Raw genomic sequence first — 19,050 nt, forward strand, 5'->3', positions numbered from 1 at the left:
AGCGGAGGGCAATGAAAATTATTAGGGGGCTGGGGCACATGACTTATGAGGAGAGGCTGAGGGAACTAGGATTGTTTAGTCTGCTGAAGAGAAGAATGAGGGGGGATTTGATAGCTGCTTTCAACTACCTGAAAGGGGGTTCCAAAGAGGATGGATCTAGACTGTTCTCAGTGGTGGCAAATGACAGAACAAGAAGCAATGGTCTCAAGTTGCAGTGGGGGAGGTTTAGGTTGGATATTAGGAAAAACTGCTTCACTAGGAGGGTGGTGAAGCACTGGAATGGGTTACCTAGGGAGGTGGTGGAATCTCCATCCTTAGAGCTTTTGAAGGCCCGGCTTGACAAAGCCTTGGTTGGGATGATTTAGCTGGGGTTGGTCCTGCTTTGAGCAGGGGGTTGGACTAGATGACCTCACAAGGTCTCTTTCAACCCTAATCTTCTATGATTCTATGTTAGAGGGCACCAGGGGTGCATAGAGTTTTACAGGGATTCCCTAGATCAGACGTATGCATATTAAGTTTATCAAACGGTGGCATGTGAGGTCTCCACGAAGAGCCAACAGCCCACTGGTTGCCTAATCACTGTGAAACGTGTGGATGGATACTGTTTAAGGAATTGTGTATCCATACTGAAAATTATGTTCTTATGGTCTGAGAGTTAAGGAAGGTCACCAGATGGGGATAAATGCTTTTCTCTCTCACTCACTGGTCATGTGGGTTGTGTATCATCCACTCCACAAAGGAGGCCTGTCTACAATCTAAGCTGGATGCTAATCAGGAGATTGTGAAATGGACAAGAAAGAGACACAGGGAAAAACAACCTGCAGGGGAGATCCTGGTTAACAATGAAGACAACTGGGGGGGGGGAGGTACCCCCCCTGCATCTTTCCACTGAGGAGACAAGAGGACAGTGTGACACGTCTCATGAATGGAAGATCACAGCCAAGCTTGGCTGTAATAAACTGGAAGGATTTGGGCTGAGCATAGCTGTATAAGGGTTAACAGTAACTAAGTCAGTCAGTCTAGGTTCCAGAATGCTGTTTCTATTTTACGTGTAACCATTTGTTTCCAATATTTCTACCTTTCATTTGAATCCCTACTCTTTATTAAATAAGCTTTTGCTTGTTTTCACAACACACCCAAGTGCTGTGTGGCAAGTGGCGCTGCGATCTCAGGTGTAACTAGTACGGTCAGGGTACTGTTCCTTGGGGAGCAGCAAACCTGGGGGTTGTTCAGCAGGCCAGGGGCTGGACGTTCGGAGGTTGGTGTGTGCCTACTGAGAACCTGCAAAGGGACAGCAGAGCCTGGCAGGCTCAGAGGGAAGCGCTTGTGATGACCGTGGCCAGTGGAGTCAAGGAGCTGACACATGGCACATGACACAAGCTAAGGGCAGGGTGTAGCAAGATGCCTCACACTCCTGGGTATCCCCAGGAAACATCCCAGTTCCCTACATTAACAATATTCTATTTCATTGTTCTGGTTCTTCCTCACGCTGATGATTTGCCCTTTATTCACTGTTGATAGTTGTGTTGTGCCAGCTCGACTGTTGTATAAAGAAACAATCGTTGCCCTGCTCTAGTGATGTGTGCTCTGCGATTGTTAAACATACCACAAGGTCTGGGCGTTCGATTCCTCAACCTTCCGAGGTACTCACAGGCCTGCGTCTAATGTTGCAATCAATACAGCAATTCTGACGTTACACAGTGTATGGTATTGATTGCAAAATACCTATTTACATCGCTTCATATGATAAACATTTCCCAAGCAAACACTGAAACGTTTTAGCAACCTCCTTACCGTCTCTACGCATCACGCATGGAGGGAACGGAGTATCTCTCCGCGCTCAAACCCCAGGCGTTCTCCTGAACTCTCTGCCACTCTCCCCACACTGCCCAAGGGGGTTTTACATAATTCCATTGCTCGCACAGGCAGATTAGAGCTGAAGCAGCCTACAGGGAAAGAAGGGCAGGCGCTTGCAGCAGCTAAGTCAGCAATGATAAATTATGCGCACAGAGGTAAGTGCACTGCAGTACATTTCTGGTGCCCCTTGAGCTTCCCAAGTCTGCAGTCATGGAGACAGCTGTGGAATTAAGCTTCCAAAGCAGAATGCCTGGACTCCTTCAGAACATAAGAATGGCCAGACTGGGTCAGACCAAAGATCCATCTAGCCCAGGATCCTGTCTGCCGACAGTGGCCAGTGCCAGGTGCCCCATAGGGAATGAACAGAACAGGGAATCATCAAGGGATCCATCCCCTGTCGCCCAGTCCCAGCTTCTGGCAAACAGCCACTGATGGACCGATCCTCCATGAATGTATCTAGTTCTTTTCTGAACCCTGTTATAGTCTTGGCCTTCACAACATCCTCTGGCAAGGAGTTCCACAGGGTGACTGTGCGGTGAGTGAAAAAATACTTCCTTGTGTTTGTTTTAAACCTGCTGCCTATTCATTTCATTTGGTGGTCCCTACTTCTTGTGTTATACTTCCTTATTTACTTTCTCCACACCAGTCATGATTTTATAGACCTCAATCATATCCCATCTTAGTCATCTCTTTTCCAAGACTCCTTCCATGATATGTTCAAAGAGCAGATTTCAATGACTAATGGGTGTCTGTTTCAGAACGGAGATTTGGATTTCATTTACTGCAGACACAGGGCTTGGAGTGCCTCACAGCACTGTGAATCACAGTAATTACTTAACCACATCTTATGGCTATTGGATCAGCACTTTTATAGCCAGGCAGGCCCTCCATTCAATTAAGATCTGGGGGAAGTTTAAGTCAAACAAACTAGAAAGAAAACATTGTTAAATCACCTTGATGGCTTCCCTCCTCGAGACTCTCCATCTCTTTTTAACTGTGTCATGGGAAATAAGATGTCTCCCCAATCAGGAAAAATAATTGGAAACAGAAAGGTTTCTATTAGCAAACAAATCAAAACCGATGCCACTCTGAGCCCGGAGCACAGATCTTTCATGAGATTACCCAAAACAAGCTCTCCAACAGGAATCACAAGTCTCTGAATCCAAAACAGCACACAGCCCCAGTGCACAAACACATCTGTCAGTGTGCTTCTAATTGGATTACAGCTAATGAATCTCAATGTCAACGCTAATAAACTAACTTGCAGCGCTCCTGGGTCTGTGTTCTTGCACCAAATTAAGGGCGGAGGGGCGGGGGGCGGGTAGAGAATCAATACACTCATGTACATGCTGCAGACCAAAAGAGAGGTGAGAGGTGCAGTATGTGTTAGCACTTTTCTCACACGTCTAGAAAGATGGCAGATTCTAAACCCCATGTGAAACAAGTGCTTGCTGCCAGGCCAGCATCAGAAAGACGAGATCATGTAAAACTCCAAGTCTGTGTCAAGATAAGAATTGGGATTTGGCATCTCTTAACCTAAGTTACAGGGAAAGCACAGGCAGAAGATTGCTAGAGGCAACAATTAAATAATGCCTTTGTTCATGATTTGTTATTCTAGGGACTACAAATGAGCATGCGGAGGAACCAGAAGAGAAAAGTTCAACTCTCCTTTCATTCCAAAGCACCTGGTCTCATGACCTAGGACGATCAGCCAGCGCTAATGGGTTTCTGTTTTCATTTTATGCAATTATATGATGCATCTAGCTGCAAGAAATAGATATTTTAGAAATTAAAAGCTGCACTTAGCTACTGGGGGCTTTCTAAGTAGCTGCAGAAAAAATTGAACATTCCTATAATCTTGTTGTTGAAAACTTTTATACACGATAGAGATGCTGAATTAGCAGACTTTTTAAACAATGGGACTAACTGGCTGTAGTTAACAGAGCTATTCCTTCAAACAGATTACTGATGTAAAGGCATCGACACATTTTCATACTCCTGAGTTCACAGGGACAATTCTATTAACACACAGCTGTAGCAGCTGAGTGCCGGGGAGATCTACCCCACGGAGCTGAGAGAGAGCTGCATGGGAATGTTTAGTACACCAGCCACTTCACTGCACAGCTGTAACGAGGCTGGTTCTGGCGGGACCCAACTGAGAGTGCCAATGGCTGGGGTTTCTATGCACACCAAGGCAAACCAAACCAGCCAAACGGAGAAGACTTTGGTTTTACCACACTGGCTAACCACAAGTCACACAAGCAATTCCCTTAGACACTCCAGTTTCCCAGTATCCCCCACCAGTGCCACTCGCTACGGGGACAGATGGTTATGAAAACCAATACCCCAGTAAAAGAGAAAAGGTTCTCTTGATCCCAAAGGACCAAGCCCCAGACCCAGGTCAATATACAAATCAGATCTTACCCACAAATCATGCTGTTGCCAATCCTTTAGAATCTAAAATCTAAAGCTTTATTCATAAAAGGAAAAAGATAAAGATGAGAGCTAGAAGTGGTTAAATGGAATCAATGACATACAGGGACGGCCAACTTCTTGGTTCAGGTTTGTAGCAGTGATGGAATAAACGGCAGGTTCAAATCAAGTCTCTGGAGAACATCCCCAGCTGGGATGGGTCATTCAGTCCTTGATTCAAAGCTTCAGTGCAGCAAAGTCCCTCCAGAGGTAAGAAGCAGGATTGAAGACAAGATGGAGGAGCTGCAGCAGGTTTTTATAGTCTCTTGCCATGTGGTCTCTGCTTTCTTTGTCCCAAAGACAAGCTGTCCCTCACATGGTTTTGTCCATAGGCAGGTCCCTGCACACCTTGCTGAGTCCCAAGGCGTGTCTGCCTTCTCTCAATGGGTCAGTTGTGTCAATGATGGTCCTTAACGGGCCATCAAGCAGGCTAGGCAGAGCTGACACCAACTTGTCTGGGGTGTCACCCAGAAGCATAGCATAAATTTGAAAAACAGACAGTATAGAGCCAATACTTATATCTTTAAATACAAAAATGATACATGCAAACAGATTGCATAATCCTAACCAGCAAACCATAACCTTGTCTTAGACACCTTATTTGACCCCCTTTATACAAGATTTGGTGCCACTGCAGGACCTTGGTTGCAACAATGTTCTATGCGGTCCCAGTTCAAGTCACTAACGTCACAACAGCAGACGATTCAGGACACTTCATCTGGGACTAAAGACACATGGCATCATGAAAGTGGAGGCATAAAAGCCATGGCAGTTAAGTGTTCATGCATAAAAGCCTTGCCTGCACTACAAAGTTTACCCACTGCCAACATTGGGCTCAGGATGATCTGGCGCTGAATGTGCAGCCAAGCACAACGCAGGCTTAGCACATCTATCACTAATTTCATTTGAGAATCCACAGCAGAGTTCCGCAAACCAAACTTGTGACGTACAAATGAACACACTATTAGTAACTTGTCACTAAAATACCCACAGAAATTGCAAGCAAAAACCTTAACAATGTTACGGTTGGGGCTTTGATCACAAAACCTGGCCAGCTAAAACTATGATTTCCACAACAGCCGTAATTCAGCCCCCTCACAAACACATACTTTGCTTTATTGTATAGAGTATGTCTCTTGTAATGGCAAAAATAATATTACTGTATATGGTTTTAACTATAGCAACTCTAAACTCCATGTATCCAACCTGTGGTTACTGGCCAATCCATATCTTTCCATTTCCAGACTTTGGTATGTACATCGCAACGTCAACGTTGCATTAGCATTGATTTGCATTTTGTTTCCTTATCTAACAAACCTGAATATTTTTGTGTTTGTGAGCAATCGCACACTCACACACACAGCTACACATCCCAGTACACAGTCCGAGAAATAACCCATTGCACTTTTTTTAGCATGCAATGCTCAATAACCACATTCTTGTTCACCACTGCAGCGTCAAACTGGTTCTCAGAGCTGGGAAAAAGAAAAGGAGGACTTGTGGCACCTTAGAGACTAACCAATTTATTTGAGCATAAGCTTTCGTGAGCTACAGCTCACTTCATCGGATGCATTCAGTGGAAAATACAGTGAGGAGATTATTTTCCACTGAATGCATCCGATGAAGTGAGCTGTAGCTCACGAAAGCTTATGCTCAAATAAACTGGTTAGTCTCTAAGGTGCCACAAGTCCTCCTTTTCTTTTTGCGAATACAGACTAACACGGCTGCTACTCTGAGAGCTGGGAAAGACACTGCAGGGTATGAACTCTACATTAGTCCAAAATCCAGGACTTGTTTTATGGAGTTAATATTCAATGGCAACAAATACACTGAAAATCATGGACTTAGTTGATACTCGCTTTAAAGTCCAATGTCTTTCAACCTGTCACTGCTAGGAAGGCTGGGCTCACCCACACAAATGATTTCAAGTCTAGTGAAAGCTTCCTAGCACCAAGCACTGACTGCTAGGTCCATACCAAGCATGGTTTGTTTTTAAACTTATTTTGCAGTTGTGCAAATACAAAACTAGCCCCTGCATTATGAAGCACAGAGCTGTCATGAAAAGTGACTTTGTCGAGGTCCCATTGTGAGGCTCCAGATCGGTCATCTCTCAATAATTCCACTGCAAATGTGCCCAGTTTGCAAGTAAAACAATGTTTTTCCTAACTCACAGCCCGTCATGTTTCCCCCCATCCCAGTCTGTGAGGCTGGATTCTTTCCACTGTGCAAGTCATGACGCATACTAAAGATTCTGCAGGCCAAATTAAGCCCACAGTGACACCTGTGCAACTCCACTATCTCCAAATTAGGCCCTCTGTGACACCATCATGGCCCCCGTTGTCTTTATATTAAGCCCTGTATGATCCCAGAACTGATCACATAACTGAAAATTAATGGGAGCTTATGATCATGACTTGGTCACACTTACAATGTGCAAGCAGAATAAAGTCCAGACAAGCAATATATATATATACACACACACACACACACACTGTTCTTTAATAGGGTCAATTTCACAAAGCTGAAAACAATTATGAGCCGAATCAGCTGGGAGGAAGAATATAATTCGAAAAATGTGAATAACTGGGAATCATTTAAGAACACCTTACTAGATGAAGAAAAAGCCACTCTCCCACAATCGAGGAAGAAGTCTGTGCTGGGTAAAAAACCAACCTGGGTTAAGACGGGAAGCGAAGGTAGCAGTAAAAAAATAAAAAATAATATATAAGAAATGGAGGAAAGCAGAAGTTGATACCAATTAATATAAAACAGAAGTTAGGAATTGTAGAAAATTGATAAGGGAAGCCAAGACACACAAGCAGAAATCAATGGCCAGCAGAATTAAGGACAATAATGAGGTTTTTTTAATATATTAGAAGGAAAAAGAGTCCTGATAGTGGAACTGGTCCATTACTAGATGGAAATGGTAGAATCATCAATAATAATGCAGAAAAGGCAGAAATGTTCAATATATATTTCTATTCCATATTTGGGGAAAAAACAGATAATATAGTCTTATCATATGGTGATAACACTCTTTCCATTCCACTAATATCTCTGGAAGATGTTAAACAAAAGCTACTGAAGTTAGACATTTTTAAATCAGCAGGTCCAATTAACTTGCATTCAAGAGTTTTAAAAGAGCTGGCTAAGGCGCTCATTGGACTATTAATGTTAATTCTCAATAAGTCTTGTAGCACTGGGGAAATTCCAGACGACTGGAAGAAAGCTAAGGTTGTGCCTATTTTTAAAAAGGGTAAATGGAACAACCCAGTTAATTATTGGCCTGCCAGCCTTACATCAATCCTGGGCAAGATAATGGAGTGGCTGACACAGAACTCAATTTATAAAGAATTAAAGAAAGTTAAGGTAATTAATGCAAATTAGCATGGGCTTATGGAAAACAGATCCTGTCAAACTAACCTGGTATCTTTTTTTTTTTTTTTTTTTTTAAAGAAATTACACGTTTGGCTGATAAGGGTAATAAAGGCATTTGACTTGGTACCACACGACATTTTGATTACAAAACCAGAACCGACATGTCACATATTAAATGGATTAAAAACTGGTTGACAGGTCTCCAAAAGTAACTAAACAGGGAATCATCATTGAGCAGGTGTGTTTCCAGTGGGATCTCATGGGAATTGGTTCTTGGCCCGACTCTATTTAACATTTTTATCTATGACTGCGGGGGGACCTTTAAAACATCACTGATCAAGTTTGCAGACAGCACAAAAATTGGGAGAGTGGTAAATAATGAAGAGAACAGGCCACTGATTCAGAGCTATCTGGAGTGTTTGGGAAACTGGGGTGCAAGCAAACAACATGTTTTAATATGGCTGCATGTCTACATCTAGGAACAAAGAATGTAGGCCACACTTACAGGATGGGGGAGTCTATCCTGGGAAGCAGTGACTCTGAAAAAAGATTTTGGGGTCCTGGTGGAGAATCAGCTGAACAGGAGCTCCCAGTGTGATGCTGTGGCCAAAAGAGCTAATGCGATCCTGGGATGCATAAACAGGAGAATCTCGAGTAGGAGCAGAGAGGTGATTTTACCTCTATTTGGCACTGGTGCAACCACTGCTGGGATCCTGTGTCCAGTTCTGATGCCCACAGTGCAAGAAGGATGTTGATAAACTGGAGAGGGATCAGAGAAGAGCCAAGAGAACGATTAAAGGATTAGAAAACATACTTTACAGAGACTGATCTCTTTGAGTCTATCTATTTAGCTTAACAAAGAGCAGACTAAGGGTGACATGCTTACAATCTATAAGAATCAACATGGGGAACAAATATTTACTAATGGGCTCTACAGTCTAGCAGAGAAAGGTCTAATACGATCCAATGGCTGAAAGTTGAAGCTAGACAAATTCAGACTGGAAATAAGGCGTATATTTTTAAGTGACAGTAATTAATCATTGGAACAATTTACCAAGGGCCAGCGATGGAGAATCCACCATGACAATTTTTAAAATCGAGACTGGATGTTTTTCTAACAGATCTGCTCTAGGAACTATTGTGGGGAAGTTTTATGGCCTGTGCTATGCAGGAGGTCGAACTAGATGATCACACTGGTCCCTTCTGGCCTTGGAATCAATGAATCCCATTGCCTTCAGTGGATCTGCACAGGTGTAGCTGGCTGGAATTCAGTAACCAATTCTGTTGATGATACACAAAGGAACAGAATGCAGCTCATTGCTTCTGCAGGCTAACAGGAGTAAAAAGAGGATAAATGTATTTCTATCGCTAACACCAGCGCATCTGGTGAGCAAGGTGGTGCCATTTTTACATAGATGCTTTTCAGAGGGGAACCATACTTCAGATGAAGGTGGGATCTCTCCAAAAAGTCAGAAAGGAATTTTAACCTGCTGTCTTGGCTGAGAGCAAGCATGAGAAATAAGTGTACTTAAAAAGCAGGTGTGCAATGGAAGTAACTTTCATACTAATAAGCACAAAAAGAAAAGGAGGACTTGTGGCACCTTAGAGACTAACCAATTTATTTGAGCATAAGCTTTTGTGAGCTACAGCTCACTTCAAAATAAATTGGTTAGTCTCTAAGGTGCCACAAAGACTTCTTTTCTTTTTGTGAATACAGACTAAGACAGCTGCTACTCAAACTAATAAGCACGTACATCTTCAAAATACAGTACCGACACTAATACGGCTATGCAGATAGGCAGGTGGGGCCCTTTAGCCCAGGACAGCAGCCTACCTAGGAGAAGGAAAACTCCAATCTCAAACCCCCATCCATAGGTTAAATGAAGTTTGGTGCTGGGCAGTGACACACCAATACCTCCTGTTGGTGTTTCAGAAGGTCTACAGCAAGAAGATGGGGAGAGAGTGGGCATGTACTTAGCTTAACTGGGGAAAGGCTCCGTGCGCTGCATGTCAGGGACGCCGTACGCTCTTGCCAGTGCAAAAGTGGACAGAAGGACGCGCACACTAGCTGAGGAAATATGGAGTGTCTGAAGATTTAACAACTATGGTGAAGGACCTGTACAGTTCACCTAAAACAGTGATCCAAACCTGCTTGGGAATGATAACAAGTCCAAATGAGGTGAAAGCTGGACTGGACCAGGAGTCGGCTGCAGTTTATCATACTGATGGACTATATCAGCAGGAAGCCACCAATGGGAAAAGGTGAGCAGCTGCTATATGGAGACAACATAGTAATAAAGACATCCTCAAAAGAAGTCAGAGGAAATAGGAAAGCTGGCCTGGGATGGAAATGAACATGAGTAAGACTGAGGTCACCTGGGTCACTAGAGGTGGAAAATTGGACACAGATTTTAATGGAGGGAGATTAAACCTGGCTGACTGTGACCCAAGAACACTTAAATGCCTACTGGCAAGAGGGCTACAGGAATATCTTGATTCTAGTTTGTACATTCCAGTTCATCAAAGAACATCATGTGACGTCTTAAATGGAAGTTGGGGTCACAATGGTCATTAATATTGTTGTGAAATGTATGTACAGCCACTATATAAGGCATTATGTTTAAAAACTAAATATATGGTTTTAAGTCTGTATCAAGGTAAATTCATGGAGGCTAAGTCCATTAATGGCTATCAGCCAGGATGGGTAAGGAATGGTGTCCCTAGCCTCTTTTTGTTGGAGGGTGGAGATGGATGGCAGGAGAGAGATCACTAGATCATTACCTGTTAAGTTCACTCCCTCTGGGGAACCTGGCATTGGCCACTGTCGTCAGACAGGATACTGGGCTGGATGGACCTTTGGTCTGACCCAGTATGGCCATTCTTATGTTCATAAGGAAAAATAGGTATTCCTCCAAACAGGAGGTCAGATATGGATCCCTCGGTCAGAATGTAAAACAAGTGTTGTAAGCTAACACTACGGATGCATCTCCTCAGACCTGACGCCAGTGGAGTGATTCTGCTCTTCTTCCACATCTGGTTCAAAATCTGTACCTCACATTCGAGGCTCTATACCTTCCCCTCTGCCCTGGTTTCCCACCACAAGCCCTTTGTGCTCTATACTCTGCTAGCTCCAATCTTACTGAACCCTGCCATCTTCTCCAGCTCACATCCCTGCATCTTCTAAAGCCTGCTTCCTATGCTTGGACTAGCAGGCCAGTCACACAGCAGGCTCTTGTTGGCTTCACTTTTTGCTACGGAAATTGAGAAAACCTTTTTCGGAGGGCAGCCAAAGCACAATGCCTGGGTGCTCAACCTTCCTGCCAGCACCAGGAGCTGAACAGCCCCAGTGCTCTGCCTCCCCCTGAAAGTCCAGGAAGCTGGAGAGACACAGGACTTGCCATTACAGGCTCCCTGTCCTTGAGCCAGGAGCCTAGGACGAGCTCCCAGGGTCTGCAGCTCGGGGCAGACCCGTCATGTGTACTGCACTTCCCATAGATGCAGATCTTGGGAGCCCCCACAACTGATAGGTGGAATTGACATTTTTGTCAGCTTCCTGTCTGCTCTTAGCCGCTACGAAACTGACAAGAACATCAATTTCATTCAGCAGCTCTCCAGCCAGGGAAGAAGACTTCCTTTCATGAACACCTCAGTGTTTCTGAAATGAAGCTGGGGGGGAATTCTAGTTCATGGGAAATTTCACTAAAGTTTGGATTCACTCTCATTCACAGCAAAACCAACTTTTGAATATGTTACATTTCCTGCAAACCAGAAATCCTGCATTTTGGCTAACTCCACTTATAACCTTTATTTGTACTTTGTCTATTGGAATTAAAACTGCTCAGAACAGGATCTTGTCTTCCTACACATCTATACAATGCCCACCACGCCAACAGCACAATGCCAACAATAAAATAAGAAGAGGACCCCTCAAAGCTGGGGCTTATATGGCAGCCGAGACTGTACTTCCAGCAGGAGTTGCCCAGATGTTCCCCTGCCATATTCTACACAAAAAGCAAATCACCTTTATAGTTTGACTCGTTGACAAGAAAACGTCTGAGCTGGTGTCTCACATATAGGCCTTGTCTACACTAGAAAATTTCCTATCCATTTTTCAGCAGCAGCAGCATAAACGCTGGTGTAGACTGGATGCATGCATTACCACCAATATATCCTCTAATGCCCTCAAAGCTGTGGTAAAATGCCCGTCTGGCCGAACCTGGAGTTCACACCATTGCTGAAAAACAAATCAACTAGTGTAGATGCAGCTATACTTCCTCCCATCACACCCCACTACAGGAAGCACCGTTTAAAGAAAAATATTCCTACTAGACCCAGAAATTTAAGCCATTTCTTCCTGCACAACCGCTGTAAGATCCAGCCCTTCCTCTGTGTTAGAACAGATCAAATGCTCAGCAAGACCCTCATCGTCCCGCACATCAATCGCTGCAGCCCCCTCCTCCTCCTCCTCCTCCTCTCTGGACTTGACAAATGTCACCCAGGCCCACCTACATGCATTCAAGATGCTGCTGCAAAGATCATTTTCCTGCCTCCGCACCACAGCCACATTGTCCCACTCTTCGCATCCCTTCACTGGCTCCCCCTTCTCCAGTGCATCAAGCACTAAGTAGTGGTCTTTACTTTTCAGGACCCACACAGGCTATCCCAGCCCAAGCTGCTACCACTCACAGGCTATCAAGAGGACAACTCCCACCCCCTGATCGGGCAATGAAGTCAGTCTTGATTGTCTATTTGTCAAATTTCCCATGAGTACCTTTTGCTCTTTCTCCCACACTGCCCCTTCTGTATGGAAGGAGCATCCATAAACATCTATAAACCCATTTCTTTGTCCTCTTCCAAATCCCTCCTTAAAACTGTCCTCTGCCATGATGCCTACAACACCCTAAACAGCTAGTGTGCTGTGACTACTGCCATCACCCTGATCTTAATCTTCTTACTGTGTGCTCCTTCCCTCCCCCCTTTGTTTGTTGTATTCACACCATTGTCTCTTGCCTTATTGTAAAGACATTGGGCAAGGGACCATCTTTGTGTTCTATTTTTACAACATCTAGCATAATGGGGCCCTGATCCCTGACTGCCATAGGCACTATAGCAGTACAGCCAACACACTATTCACAGTAATGATCTTGTGAATAATCCAAGAAAGGAGCAACCAGTGATTAGAGGAAAACAGACGGGGGGGGGGGGGGGGGGGGGGGGGGGGGGGGGGGGGGTGGGGACGGACACCTGGATTTGTGCTGGAAATGGCCCCACCTTGATTATCATACACATTGTAAGGAGAGTGATCACTTTAGATCAGCTATTACCAGCAGGAGAGTGGGGTGGGGGGAGAGAAAACCTTTTGTAGTGATAAACACCCATTTTTTCATGGTCTGTGTGTACAAAAACATCTTCTGTATTTTCCACAGCATGCATCCGATGAAGTGAGCTGTAGTTCACGAAAGCTTATGCTCAAATAAATTGGTTAGTCTCTAAGGTGCCACAAGTACTCCTTTTCTTTTTTCGAATACAGACTAACACGGCTGCTACTCTGAGACTACATACTGTAAAACTAATATTTTATGCTAACCGAGTTTTAAGGAACCAGCCAGGGCCACATTAGAAGAAGCCACTGAGACGCTCTGGCACAGCTCCCTCCACCAGCAACACCAGCACATGTCTGGGACAGGTCACTTTTTTCCAAATACGGTATTATAAATACTACTGAATTACAGTGCTCATATTAAAACACTTCCATCCATGGGACATTTGCTATACAATACTGCATAGGAAAAATCAATTGTTTTACAAGCTCCATGTAACTTGGGGGGGAATCTATCTATCATACTTTAAGTTTCTGTCCGTACACCTATCAGGTGAATGACAGATATAAGAATAGCCATACTGGATCAGACCAAAGGTCCATCTAGCCCACTATCCTGTCTTCCAACTGTAGTCAGTGCCAGGTACCCCAGAGGGAATGAACGGAACAGGGAATCATCAAGTGATCCATCCCCTGTCACTCATTCCCAGCTTCTGGCAAACAGAGGCTAGGGACACCATCCCTGCCCATCTTGGCTAATAGTCATTGATGGACCTATTCTCCATCAATTTATCTAGTTCTTCTTTGAACCCTGTTATAGTCTTGGTCTTCACAACATCCTCTGGCAAAGAGTTCCACAGGCTGACTGTGCGTTATGTGAAGAAATACTTCCTTTTGTTTGTTTTAAACCTGATGCCTATTAATTTCATTTGGTGACCCCAGTTCTTGTATTATGAGGAGTAAATAACACCTCCTTATTTACTTTCTCCACATCAGTCATGATTTTATAGACCTTTATTATATCCCAAGAGTCATCTCTTTTCCAAGCTGAAAAGCCCCAGTCTCATAAATCTCTCCTCATACGGAAGCCGTTCCATACCCCTAATCATTTTTGTTGCCCTTTTCTGAACCTTCTCCAATTCCAGTATACCTTTTTTGAGATGGGGCACCACATCTGCACACACTATTCAAGGTGTGGGCATACCGTGGATTTATATAGAGGCAATATGATATTTTCTGTCTTATTATCTCTCCCTTTCTTAATGATGCCCAACATTCTGTTTGCTTTTTTGATGGCCACTGCACATTGAATGGATGTTTTCAGAGAACTACCCACAATGACTCCAAAATCTTTCTTGAGTGGTAACAGCTAATTTAGACTCATCATTTTATAGGTAGAGTTGGGATGATGTTTTCCAATGTGCATTACTTTGCATTTATCAACACTGAATTTAACCTGCCATTTTGTGGCCCAGGCATCCAGGTTTGTGAGATCCCTCTGTAGCTCTTCGCAGTCTGCCTGGGACTTAACTACCTTGAGTAGTTTTGTACCATCTGCAGATTTTGCCACCTCGCTGTTCACTCACGTTTCCAGGTCATTTATGAATATGCTGAATAGGACTGGGCCCAGCACAGACCCTGGGGCAGGGTTCTCCACCTTTTTCTTGCTGAGGCCTCCCTCAACATGCTATAAAAACACCAGGGCCCAGTGGGCGGGGCAGGGAGCAAGGGGCTCCAGGCCGGGGTGGAGGGGGGCATGAGTTCCCTTTACAAAAACCATGTCGACTCATCCCCAACAAATTATGTTCATCTATGTGTCTGACAATTTTGTTCTTTACTACAGTTTCAGCCAGTTTGCCCGGTACTGAAGTCAGGCTTACTGGCCTGTAATTGCCGGGGTCTCCTCTGGAGCCCTTTTTAAAGATTGCCATCACATTAGCTCTCCTCCAGTCATCTGGTACAGAAGCTGATTTAAATGATCGGTTACAGGCTACAGTTAGTAGTTCTGCAATTTCACGTCTCAGTTCCTTCAGAACTCTTGGGTGAATCCCATCTGGTCCTGGTGACGTATTACTGTTTAGTTTATCAATTTGTTCCAAAAGCTCCTCTAATGACACCTCAATCTGGGACAGTTCCTCAGATTTGTCACTTAATATCCTCAAATAACATCTGCCAACAGCAGGGGTACACCCGCAGGAATCCAGCTGTGGTGAACCCTGGCCTCCGGCAGCAACCCAAGAGGACGGTACACTCCCGGGACCCACATGGGGTGAACCGTCACACTCATGCGGTCCCGGGGGAGAATACACCGGCGGGGACCCTACTGTGATGGAGCTCCCGGGAATGGAGCTCTGCGTCCTGGCATGTCCAGTGCACAGCGTAATCGCCGCAGTAAGGGCGGGTCGCTCCGGCTCAGGACGTGCTGGGCACCCACAGTCTGTGACGGGCACAGACCCAGAGAGATGAGAGTTGTATCCAGGAGCCTCCCCCCAACCGTGCATGACAGAGTCCCCCACCGACGGAGCAGAGCCCCCAGACCCCCCCAGCCAACCACCCCCACCGACGGAGCAGAGCCCCCAGACCCCTCCTGGCCAACCAACCCCCCCCCCCACAGACGGGGCAGAGCCCCCAGACCCCCCCCGGCCAACCAACCCCCCCCCACAGACAGGGCAGAGCCCCCAGACCCCTCCCAGCCAACCACCCCCCCCGACGGGGCAGAGCCCCCAGACCCCTCCCAGCCAACCACCCCCCCCGACGGGGCAGAGCCCCCAGACCCCTCCCAGCCAGCCAACCCCCGCCCCCCCGCGACGGGGCAGAGCCCCCAGACCCCTCCCAGCCAGCCAACCCCCTCCCCCCCCCGACAGGGCAGAGCCCCCAGACCCCTCCCAGCCAGCCAACCCCCCCACCCCCCAGACCCCTCCCGGCCAACCACCCCCACCGACGGAGCAGAGCCCCCACACCCCCCCCGGCCAACCAACCCCCCCCCCACAGACGGGGCAGAGCCCCCAGACCCCTCCCAGCCAGCCAACCCCCCCCCCAGACAGGGCAGAGCCCCCAGACCCCTCCCCCCAAGGCACCCCCCCCCGCGGGGCAGAGCCCCCAGACCCCTCCCCGCCAGCCGCCCCCGCGGGCCCCCCCATAGCAGACACCGCCTCCCCCCGAGCTGCAGGGCCCCGGCTCAGGGCGGCCCTGGGGGGCGGGGCCCCCGCGGCGCCATGGCGACGGGGGTCCAGCGGGCGGGGGCGGGGCCGAGGGGCCAAGGAGACGCCGGGACCCCCCTGCACTTACCTGAGGGCGAGCGGCTCACGGCCCGCCACGCGCAGGCGCGACCTGCCTCCCAGCCCCACTGCGCGTGCGCTCTGAGGAGCCCGTCAGTCCCGCCTCCTCCCGCGTCCCGCCGGGTCCTAGCGCTCGTCCATCTTGGGGGCGGGGGTTGGCTACCCCGCACCATTGCAACAGCAGCGCGGGGGCCGTCCTAGGTACCCCAGGGGCCGCCCCTCCTGCTGTCAGGCCGGGCGGGCACGGAGCAGGTTGGTGGTGAACCAGGAATGGAACCCAGGAGTCCTGGCTCCCAGCCCCCTGCTCTAACCATTAGACTCCCCTCCCCTCCCAGAGCCGGGGAGAGAACCCAGGAGTCCTGGCTCCCAGCCCCCTGCTCTAACCATTAGACTCCCCTCCCCTCCCAGAGCTGGGGAGAGAACCCAGGAGTCCTGGCTCCCAGCCCCCTGCTCTAACCATTAGACTCCCCTCCCCTCCCAGAGCCGGGGAGAGAACCCAGGAGTCCTGGCTCCCAGCCCCCTGCTCTAACCATTAGACTCCCCTTCCCTCCCAGAGCCAGGGAGAGAACCCAGGAGTCCTGGCTCCCAGCCCCCTGCTCTAACCATTAGACTCCCCTCCCCTCCCAGAGCCAGGGAGAGAACCCAGGAGTCCTGGCTCCCAGCCCCCTGCTCTAACCATTAGACTCCCCTCCCCTCCCAGAGCTGGGGAGAGAACCCAGGAGTCCTGGCTCCCAGCCCCCGCCTGCTCTAACCACTAAACCCCACTCCCCTCCAAGAGACAGAGCCCAGGACTCAAAAAGAACAGGAGGACTTGTGGCACCTTAGAGACTAACAAATTTATTTGAGCATAAGCTTTCGTGAGCTACAGCTCACTTCATCGGATGCATTCAGTGGAAAATACAGTGGGGAGATTTATATACACAGAGAACATGAAACAATGGGTGTTACCATACACACTGTAACCAGAGTGATCGCTTAAGGTGAGCTATTACCAGCAGGAGAGTAGGGGTGGAGGGAAACTTTTGTAGTGATAATCAAGGTGGACCATTTCCAGCAGTTGACAAGAACATCTGAGGAACAGTCGGGGTGTGGGGGGAATAAACATGGGGAAATAGTTTTACTTTGTGTAATGACCCATCCACTCCCAGTTGAAACAACAGACTGAACTTCTACATAGAGTGCTTCCGCCGACATGCACGGGCTGAAATTGTGGAAAAGCAGCATCACTTGCCCCACAACCTCAGCTGTGCAGAACACAATGCCATCCACAGCCTCAGAAACAACTCTGACATCATAATCAAAAAGGCTGACAAAGGAGGTGCTGTTGTCATCATGAATAGGTCGGAATATGAACAAGAGGCTGCTCGGCAGCTCTCCAACACCACTTTCTACAAGCCATTACCCTCTGATCCCACTGAGGGTTACCAAAAGAAACTAGAGCACTTGCTCAAGAAACTCCCTGAAAAAGCACAAGAACAAATCTGCACAGACACACCCCTGGAACCGCGAGCAAGGGTATTCTATCTCCTACCCAAGATCCATAAACCTGGAAATCCTGGGCACCCCATCATCTCAGGCATTGGCATCCTGACAGCAGGATTGTCTGGCTATGTAGACTCCCTCCTCAGGCCCCATGCTACCAGCACTCCCAGCTACCTTTGAGACACCACTGACTTCCTGAGGAAACTACAATCCATGGGTGATCTTCCTGATAACACCATCCTGGCCACTATGGATGTAGAAGCCCTCTACACCAACATTCCACACAAAGATGGACTACAAGCCGTCAAGAACAGTATCCCCGATAATGTCATGGCAAACCTGGTGGCTGAACTTTCTGACTTTGTCCTCACCCGTAACTACTCCACATTTGGGGACAATGTATACCTTCAGATCAGCAGCACTGCTATGGGTACCCGCATGGCCCCACAGGATGCCAACATTTTTATGGCTGACTTAGAACAACGCTTCCTCAGCTCTCGTCCCCTAACGCCCCTACTCTACTTGCGTTATATTGATGACATCTTCATCACCTGGACCCATGGAAAAGAAGCCCTTGAGGAATTCCACCATGATTTCAACAATTTCCATCCCACCATCAACCTCAGCCTGGTCCAGTCCACACAAGAGATCCACTTCCTGGACACTATGGTGCTAATAAGCGATGGTCACATAAACACCACCCTATACCGGAAACCTACTGACCGCTATTCCTACCTACATGCCTCCAGCTTTCATCCAGACCACACCACACGATCCATCGTCTACAGCCAAGCTCTGCGATACAACCGCATTTGCTCCAACCCCTCAGACAGAGACAAACACCTACAAGATCTCTATCAAGCTTTCTTACAACTACAATACCCACCTGCTGAAGTGAAGAAACCGATTGACAGAGCCAGAAGAGTACCCAGAAGTCACCTACTACAGGACAGGCCCAACAAAGAAAATAACACAACGCCACTAGCCGTCACCTTCAGCCCCCAACTAAAACCTCTCCAACGCATCATCAAAGATCTACAACCTATCCTGAAGGACGACCCATCACTCTCACAGATCTTGGGAGACAGGCCAGTCCTCGCTTACAGACAGCCCCCCAACCTGAAACAAATACTCACCAGCAACCACACACCACACAACAGAACCACTAACCCAGGAACCTATCCTTGCAACAAAGCCCTTGCAAACTGTGTCCACATATCTATTTAGGGGACACCGTCGTAGGGCCTAATCACATCAGCCACA

The 19,050-nt window shown here is 47.2% G+C and overlaps 1 protein-coding gene across 2 annotated transcripts in view; it reads right to left on the reverse strand.

The window, feature by feature from the left end:
* ARMH3 (armadillo like helical domain containing 3) overlaps positions 1-16,436 on the reverse strand; it is a 182,973-nt gene extending 166,537 nt beyond the window's left edge. The window contains exon 1 of one of the 2 annotated variants that reach the window (XM_037903837.2): positions 16,316-16,436. The gene's annotated coding sequence lies outside the window, so the exon portion shown is untranslated. Of the gene's footprint in view, positions 1-8,212; positions 8,232-16,315 lie in introns of those variants that run through there. The other variant, XM_043550711.1, reaches the window with a different exon arrangement.
* Between the last annotated feature and the right edge of the window lie 2,614 nt (positions 16,437-19,050).

This window comes from Chelonia mydas, chromosome 7, assembly GCF_015237465.2.
Source record: "Chelonia mydas isolate rCheMyd1 chromosome 7, rCheMyd1.pri.v2, whole genome shotgun sequence".
In the NCBI taxonomy this organism is placed as follows: domain Eukaryota; kingdom Metazoa; phylum Chordata; order Testudines; family Cheloniidae; genus Chelonia; species Chelonia mydas.